Raw genomic sequence first — 9,892 nt, 5'->3', positions numbered from 1 at the left:
CAAAAATAAACATTGAAAAGAAGAAAAAGAAAGACGAGAAATAATAAGTGTTGGCAAGAATGTGAAGAAAAACAGAACTCTCATGTATTGTTGGTGGAAATATAAATTAGTGCACACACTGGAAAACAGTATGGAGGTTCCTCAAACAACTAAAAATAGAAATACCATGCCATCCAGTAATTCCACTCCTGGATATTTACCCAAAGAAAACAAAAACACTAATTCAAAAAAGATATATGCACCCTTGTGTTTGTGGCAGCATTATTTACATTAGCCAAGGTATGAAAACAACCCAAGTGTCCATAGGCAAATGAATAAAGAATATGTAGTATAGATACACAATGGAATATCAGCCACAAAAAAAAGAATGAACTTGTCATTTGTAACAACATGAGTGGAGCTAGAGGGTATTATACTAAGTGAAATAAGTCAGATAGAGAAAGATAAATACCATATGATTTCACTTCTGTGTGGAATCTGAAAACAACAAATACAAGTGAAATCTGAAAACAACAAAAACAAGTGAATAAACAAACAAAAAGCAGAAACAGATCCATAAATAGAGAGAACAAACTGATGGTTGCCAGAGGAGAGGGGGGTTAGGGGGATGGGAAAATGGGTGAAGGGGAGCGGGAGGTACAGGCTTCTGGTGATGGAACGAATACGTGTGGGGATGAAAGGCACAGCGCAGGGAGTCCGGTCAGTGGTGTTTTAAAAGGGCTGCATGCTGACACATGGCGGCTACACTTGTGGTGAGCATAGGAGAACACGTAGACTTGTGCAACCCCTCTGTTACACACCAGAAACTAATGTAACATTGTATGTCAAGTATACTTCAATTAAAAAAAAAAAAAAAACAAAAACTTACAGCGAGAGGCGCCCGGGTGGTTCAGTTGGTTGAGCTTCCGACTTCTGTTCAGGTCGCGATCTCGCGGTTCCTGAGTTCGAGCCCCGCATCGGGCTCTGGGCTGACAGCTCAGAGCCTGGAGCCTGCTTCGGATTCTGTGTCTTCCTCTCTCTCTGCTCCTCCCCTGCTCATGCTGTGTCTCTTTCTGCCTCAAAAATAAATATATAACATAAAAAAAATTGTTTTTTGAATTAGAGCAAAACAAAACAAAAAACCAAAAAACCTGTCAGTTATCATATATGTAAAGAGCGGGAATTTCCACAATCATGGAAATATGCAAACTAAGGCAATTTTTTTCCTCCTGAAACATTGTTTTGGCTAAATATAAAACATTATCAGTTAACTTCATCACATAAATAATATCAAATTGGATGTTTATATCACCATAAAAAACCACATCAAGTACACCTATTGTCAGTTTTAGGGGATTCATCTGAATGATCATCACAGCCGTTTCTTGTGTCACACACCTTGTCCATGTATGTCCAAGTCTTCTGGTTGGAATATCAAGTTTTGTTGGAGGCCGATTAGATGAAGGCATTATTTCTAGTAAAAAGAATTCCTGCATGATAATGTTTTAAATATAATTCTGAATTTTAGTTATTAGTTGCTGGTAACTGTTCTTTAATTCTTTTTAAAATTTCTTTAACGTTTATTCATTTTTGAGAGACAGCGACAGAGCGTGAGCAGGGGAGGGGAGAGAGAGAGGGAGACACAGAATCAGAAGCAGGCTCCAGGCTCTGAGCTGTCAGCACAGAGCCCGACCCAGGGCTTGAACTCACGAACCGCAAGATCATGACCTGAGCCGAAGTCAGACGCTCAACCAACAGAGCCACCCAGGCACCACCCCCCCCTTTTTTTAAACTGTTCTTTAATTTTGACTATTTGGCCAGCTCACCCCCAGTAGGTAGCAGATTCCTCTTCACCATGACCACGAGCCGGCTTGCTGTTCCAAAGCAGGGAGGATGGCAAGCAGGTAGCGAGGTCTTCACACAAGAAGTCAAGTTGCAGAGAGGCTGTTTTACGTTGTCGATATGGCACATCTCGACGATTTGTAAGACAAGTGCTGGAGGAAGTCATATACATCCATGACCACGCACATCAAGCTTTCGTAATATAATAATAATCTGCTTTCTCCTTCCCCTTCTGCTTCTTTCCATGGGTCCTTTCCCCAGTATTTCTTCTCCTCGTTTTCTTTCTTTTTTTCTCCTCCATCCTCCAGACCTCTTTAGGCTTACTTAGCTTGCATGTCTTGCAATACTACTGGCGTTTGAGCAAACGAGTGTGGAGTTACTCCCGCCTGAGAAGCTATCAAAGGTGATTGAGAGGGGGTCCACACACCTGGGCTCTGGTTTGAGCTTTGCCAGGGATTGGTTCTGCGCAGCCCTTCCATTATTTTCTCAGCTAGAAATGGGAACAAAGAAAGCTCGCTGCAACAACTTCAAGGGGACATTGGTAAATTGGTATCATTGTGTGTGTGTGTGTGTTTCTAATTGGTATAGTTGTTTAAATGCAATGAATCAACTCATTCAAAAAAAGGAGTGGGAGGGGCACCTGGGTGGGTCAGTCCATTAGGCGTCCGACTTCAGCCAGGTCACGATCTCGCGGTCCGTGAGTTCGAGCCCCGCGTCGGGCTCTGGGCTGATGGCTCAGAGCCTGGAGCCTGCTTCCAATTCTGTGTCTCCCTCTCTCTCTGCTCCTCCCCCGTTCATGCTCTGTCTCTCTCTGTCTGAAAAAAAAAAAAAAAAAAAAAAAAGGAGTGGGAGGGGCGCTTGGGTGGCTCGGTCGGTTGAGCCTCCGACTTCGGCTCAGTTCATGATCTCATGGCCGTGAGTTCGAGCCCCGCGTCGGGCTCTGGGCTGACGGCTCAGAGCCTGCAGCCTGTTTCAGATTCTGTGTCTCCCTCTCTCTCTGCCCCTCCCTTGTTCATGCTCTGTCTCCCTCTGTCTCAAAAATAAATAAACGTTGAAAAAAAAATTTTTTTTTAAAAAGGAGTGGGAGCTTGTCAGAATACTGTGATGGTTTTTTAAAAAAATTTTAAACTATAAAATGTTGAAGTTCTGGGGCGCCTGGGTGGCTCAGTCGGTTAAGTGGCCGACTTTAGCTCAGGTCATGATCTTGCGGTCCGTGAGTTCGAGCCCCGCGTCGGGCTCTGTGGTGACAGCTCAGAGCCTGGAGCCTGTTTCAGATTCTGTGTCTCCCTCTCTCTCTGCCCCTCCCCCATTCATGCTCTGTCTCTCCCTGTCTCAAAAATAAATAAACATTAAAAATTTAAAATAAATAAATAAATAAATAAATAAAATGTTGAAGTTCAGATGTAAATAGCAGAAGGATAACCCTTGTATCCCCAAACATAGCTACACCTAAAATAATGTATCTCCAGAAAATTCTGGTTTGGTGTATGACATGGTACACAGGCTGGAAATACTTTCAATTTAGGTAGGGAGTTGAGGGCTTTGTGAAAGTGCGTCTTGCAGCTTGAATGTTTTGTAGCTGAAGTGTGTTGATAATTAAGGGGCAGACAGTCTGCAGTTTGTATCCCTTAGTCCATAAGGTGCCTGGCATTGTGATTGTAGCTCACTTCTCTCAAGTCACTAATGATATTTAACACCCCACTCCACCTAATTTAATACTAAATTATACAGGAGCGCCTGGGTGGCTCAGTCGGTTGAGCAGCCGACTTCGGCTCAGGTCATGATCTCGCGGTCCGTGAGTTCGAGCCCCGCGTAGGGCTCTGTGCTGACAGCTCAGAGCCTGGAGCCTGTTTCAGATTCTGTGTCTCCCTCTCTCTGACCCTCCCCTGTTCATGCTCTCTCTCTGTCTCAAAAATAAATAAATTTTTAAAAAAATTTAAAAAAGATACTAAATTATACACTCTTCTGTATTGTTCACCATTTCCCTAGTCTCCCTAATTCCAACGGAAACTTCTTGAAGATAGAATCCACGTTCTGTGTGAACTTCAGAGTTGGGGAGAGTTGGAACCTTATCTAATCGTTTTACCAGCTCTCTGATCTGGGGCAAGACTTTCTGAGTCTCTGTTCAGAATGGTTATAACAACCACCTCTCAAGACTGTTGAAAAGAACGAAATAAAGATGAGATATATTTAATGTTCAGAGCAATGGCTGGCTCACACCACACACCAATTGCCCTCTATCAGTAGACTCATCCCCAAATCACCCGTACTGGGAGACTCAGCCATTTTGGAAATAGATGGGGTATAAATACATTCTTGTTTGTTGAGTTAATAAATTGACATTGTTGAGTATGATTATTGGCCTGCCACATAGGGGACACAAATACTTGCAGATTTTATGAGTATCCCAAAAAGGGTCCCCAGACCAGTCACAGCAGCCATAACTCTGAGTACAAAGAATGCCGTGCAGAAAATCCGGAGGCACTGCCCAGTGGGAGGCCAGCCAGCATTGCCCTGTCACAGCAAAACACACAAGCACAAAGAACAAGTCTTCATCTCAGGGCAGAGTCTCGTGTTGAGGGCATTGTTGACTAGCTCTGTATTGTCCATGGTTATCTTAGTGTGAAAGCAGGAGCCAAAATTACAGGACTTTAAACGTATGCTTTGAGTTAGAGTGGTGTTTTCCGTGTCTACAGTTTCTAATTTGATCTTCTGGGTAAGCAGCCTTAGGATTATTTTTTTTGATTTTACACTTAAGTGATCTCTACACCCAACATGGAGCTCAAATTTACAACCCCAAGGTCAAGAGTTACATGCTCTACCAACTAAGCTAGACTGGTGTCCCTGTGTAACCAGCCTTACGATGAATGAGCATCGCTCTCCCAGTTGTGAAAATGAAGTTTTAAAATAAACAAACAGATGAGCACCAGGTGATAAATGGGATTGTTGAATTACTATATTGTACACCTAATTTAACTAAATAAACTGGGGCACCTGGGTGGCTCAGTTGATTAAGCATCCAACGTCAGCTCAGATCATGGTCTCATGGTTTGTGGGTTCAAGCCCCACATCGGGCTCTGTGCTGACAGCTCAGAGCCTGGAGCCTGCTTCGGATTCTGTGCCTCCCTCCCTCTCTCTGCCCCTCCCCTGCTTGTGCGCGCTCTCTCTCTCTCTCTCTCTCTCTGAAAAATAAACATTAAAATGTTTTAAAAATAATATGACTAGATAAACTAATATAACAAAAAGCTAAACTCTAAACTACTATAACAAAAAAATAAAAAACAAATACAATGAAGAAACAGAGCCAGTGAGGTGAAATGGCTTCCGAGGTTTATGTTGATATCAATGGAATGATGTCACCTCAAACCCGGGCCTTCTGATTCCCCGCCCAGGACTACTTCTACTATGCTAGTGTTTCCCAAACCCTGGTTTTCAAACTATCTACCTCAGACTCACTGAAGGAGAGGCAGGTTCCTGCCCCCACCCCAGACCTACAGAATCAGAATGTCTAGTGAATGGGGCAGGGAGTCTGCGTATGACTGAGCACGTCAGGTCATTCGCCTCCACACCAAAGTTTGAGAACCATGGCTCTGTGCCAAAGATGACACGCAGACCTGGGTCTTGGGTTCCAACCAGAAGTTCCAAAGGCTGGCACTTGGTGCTTTGGCGAACCCCAGGATCCTGCAACAGAAAGGCAGGAGATGCAAGCTGCCGCCCTTCAGAGTGGCCTGGCACCGTGGGAACTTGCCTGACTGGTTTTATTGGCACCTCATGAAGAGAAAAAAAATGTTCAGACTGCTCTGGGTCATTTTTGTCAGAGTTCAGCAGCCCTACCTTCCCCAGACAAGGAGAGCCTTGGTATTTCTGAGGTAGGCCCTTGGCCAGGGTTCCTAAATATCTCTGAACCTTCTTCAGTGTCCTGAGGCTGCAGTTGTGACATTTCTGGGTCTCCACTGACAGAAATTAGCATCCAAACCCCTGTGGGAAAATAGTACATTTTATTTTATTTTTATTTAAAAAAATTTTTTTAATGCTTATTTATTTTTGAGAGAGAGAGAGAGAGAGAGAGAGAGAGAGAGAGCATGAGTAGGGGAAGGGCACAGAGAGAGTGGGAGACACAGATCAGAAGGAGGCTCCAGGCTCTGAGCTGTCAGCACAGAGCCTGACACGGGGCTCGAACTCGCGAACTTCGAGATCATGATCTGAGCGGAAGTTGGACCCTTAACCGACAGAGCCACCCAGGTGCCCCTAGTACATTTTAACAGAAGATAGATGGGATGGCATCTTTTCATGGGAGCAACTCCTAGACTCTAAGACTTCTGTCCCTTTGGAAGTAAATCAAATACAAATATTAATTCTTTTCTCTCCAACACCTAATAGTGTTAACAGTGTCAGGTAGCTGTGAATAGTCACATTATTGGTAAAGAAACTTAAACTTAGAGTCTCAATGTCACAGACAGTAAGTGGTAGAAACAGACACTAGAACTCAGACTTCCTGGTCCACAAAGCTCCAGAAGATTCTCTCTGCCGGATCACAAAACCCCTGTCAGCCCTTCCTCATTAAGCCAGAGTCTCCACCTCCTGAGATCAATGTGAATTTCTCCTTCCCAAGTACCTATAACCTTTAAAATGTCCTTACTCTTTGATTTAGAAATCTCAATTCGAGGACTCTCCCCTGTGCATATAATAGGATATATAGAATAAAGCTGTATGTAGGAAGACTTTTTTTACATACTGTAATTTGTAATAGGAAATGCTAAATGCTAAACAATGCTAAAACACTTCATTGACTTTAAATATTAAATACACATTTACTAAAGTGACTTAAAAACTACTCAGTTTTATATATGATGGGTTCTCAAAAGCATAAACTATTATATAAAAACATTAAGGATGACAGGGCACCTGGGTGGCTCAGTCGGTTAAGTGTCTGACTTCAGCTCAGGTCATGATCTTGCACTTTGAGTCTGAGCCCCACGTGGGGTTCTGTGCTGACAGCTCAGAGCCTGGAGCCTGCTTCAGATTCTGTGTCTCCCTCTCTCTCTGCCCCTCCCCTGGTCGCACTCTGTCTCTCTCTCTCTCTCTCTCTGTCTCAAAAATAAATAAACATTAAAAAAAAAAACTTAAAAAAGTAAATAAAAATAAAAACATTAAGGATGAAAGCAAAGGCTGGAGGAGTTACCTGTGGCCTTCTCCCTCCCGACTGTGGTTCATTTTCTTATCATTCCTTCCTTCAGCAAATGTTCATGGAACATCTGTGTCGGGCAGTGTGCTAGACCCTGTAGATACAACAGTGAACAAGACAGATTGACAGAGTCCGGGCCTTGGTGAGCTTACAGTCTGGAGAACAATGTAATTTTTGGCAAGAGAGTTTGTATCAGAATCATGAGGAGGTACTTTTTAAGAGTTCACATATCCCATGCCTCCCTCCTGAAGACTGGCTCACTGAGTGAAACACAGTCAGGATGAATGGGATGATAAATACTCTTCTAGAATAGAGACTTCCAAACTTTTACGATTGCATATGCCTTCAGTAACAAAATAAATAAATGAAATAAAATTGTCATTCCCCCATGGCATGCAAATACTTAGTGATAAATCTATACATGTGCTAGTCCACCAAATATTATATGTATTGTAAAGCATTGTCTAAAATTAAAATTTAAGAAGGGTGAAATTAAATATACTATATAAAAATGAAAGTTCTAATTTTTTTTTTCCCGACCCCACTGGAGTCTCTTGCATACCCTGAGTGGTTCATTTGGAAATCACTTCTCTACTCTAAATGATAATGAGGCCGTGAGTGGCACACAAGAAAGGAAGCTACTTTTAAAAAGTCAGTGCTTATTTAGTGTGACAGTCCTGAAAGGTATTCAAAACCTAATGCAAAAACTAATCATTAAAATAGAATTAGACATCGCCTTAGATCAGTGCCATTACAATGGAATTAGAACAACACAAAATGCCTTCATTACCTCAGTGGCTGCTGCGTAACTGGAAATCATTCCACCGTAGGTCAGCAGAGGTGAGGGAACTTTCTCCCGGCCCTAAAATACATCGTCTTAACTAACAACCAAGAGGGAGGGAGAAGCAATTGTGCAGACTGAGAGATAAACAGAGGGGCTTACGTGAGGCCTGGACGCCTGAGGGTCTGCAATCACTCAGGACAAGCCTCGGGAAGTGGGCTTCTGAGGAGGTGGGGTAGGTGGGGAGAGGGGGCGCTGGAATGTGGAGCTGGGGTGCCCAGGACAGTGGGCGTGTGCATTTCCTCGCTTGAGGCCGACTCCATGTGATGCAAGACCAACTTCCATACTGCAGAGGGCAGCAGAGAGCAGCAGTGAACCGGCCCTAATTCCACAGGAGGGAGGTGTTTTCAGCCCTCTAACCTGACGATCAGTACCCTAAGTTGCTCCGAGGTGGCCCTGACAGGAAGGACCAGAAGGACCAGGAGATACTCATGTCTGTCCCGTGCTACTCAGGAATGACTGGCTAGGACTTTTCAAGCGCCTGGGGGGAAATCTGCAGCCACTTGCCCCTGCCCCTGTGATTGTGTTTTCTCCTTTTGTAAGCAGCATGAGCATTGTTTAAGCACCTTCCAATACGCTGTCTCATCAACTTTTGTGGGGAGTCTGTGAGGTGAATGGGATTTGTAGGACCATGTTATAGTCGAGGAAACAGATGCCCAGAGATGTGAACACCTGTCCAACCATCGAAAGCTAGTTAGTGGCAGAACGGGACTTAAACCTGAGTCTCCTAAAAGCAAATACTGGTTAACTTCTGCTCATCTCGCCTCCCTCAGAGTTCCTGGACAGTTTGCCAAGGAACCTGCAAATACGTCCTCTGTGAGAATCTAAATGTTTGTCTTCATTGTGAGGATCATCTGTAACGGTCATTATAAAAGCACATTCTGAATCCTTTGGACGGACCACAACCGAGGAATGGAATGTATCCCCAGAATCCTTATTTTTATTCTGCAATCTGTATCTGTCTTTGAGTTTACACCAAGGGAAGTTCAGTGGACTTCATGGGGTGTTCTGTCACTGAGATAGAAACGTGGTGTCCTCTGAGGACACACGAAATACAGGCGTGTCAGGCTGAAAAGTAACTCACCCCATAACATCCACGTCCACGTTTCCAGTGGATGTGCACTGTGGCTCACTCTTTGAAAATATCAACTTTAAATATTGATTTAAAAAATCATTTTAGTAGGAAGTATGCCCTGAAGAATGGTTCTGTACCAGAATACAACAATAATTGGCTTAGTTGCCCACTGAATACACACTGGTATCTGCAAACGAAGAGAACGTTAGAGTTTTCAAGTGACATCTGCGTTGCTCGCTTAGAGTGTTGGTTAAGTGAAAGGTGTGTTTCTCCTGAACTACAAACAAAGGGATGTATCAACACTCCTGTTTTGTATGCAAACAGGTGTTCTCAGGAGTTGTGTTTTCAGACTCACAATATAGAAACAGACTACAGGACGCCTGGGTTGCCCAGTCGGTTGGACTGCCGACTACAGCTCAGGTCATGATTTCGCGGTCTGTGAGTTCGAGCCCCGCGACAGGCTCTGTGCTGACAGCTCAGAGCCTGGAGCCTGTGCTCTCTCTCTCTCTCTCTCTCTCTCAAAAATAATAAACATTAGGGCGCCTGGGTGGCGCAGTCGGTTAAGCGTCCGACTTCAGCCAGGTCACGATCTCGCGGTCCGTGAGTTCAAGCCCCGCGTCAGGCTCTGGGCTGACGGCTCGGAGCCTGGAGCCTGTTTCCGATTCTGTGTCTCCCTCTCTCTCTGCCCCTCCCCCGTTCATGCTCTGTCTCTCTCTGTCCCAAAAATAAATAAAAAACGTTGAAAAAAAAATTAAAAAAAAAAATAATAAACATTAAAAAAGAAAAAAGAAAAAAAGAAACAGACTACATTATAGGACCCAAAACTGAGCTAACATTTTTCTACCATTATCCCCCAATTGACAATTGTATTACTCATTCACTTACCCATCACTTTAAATTACTGTTACAAATCTGAATTCTACTACCTTTCTGGCAACTGATTTCTTTCTTTCTTTCTTTTTCTTCAGTT

Source organism: Panthera pardus, unplaced genomic scaffold (genome assembly GCF_024362965.1).
Source record: "Panthera pardus isolate Hobbes unplaced genomic scaffold, ASM2436296v1 HiC_scaffold_2, whole genome shotgun sequence".
Lineage (NCBI taxonomy): Eukaryota > Metazoa > Chordata > Mammalia > Carnivora > Felidae > Panthera > Panthera pardus.
This window is presented reverse-complemented; position numbering follows the sequence as displayed.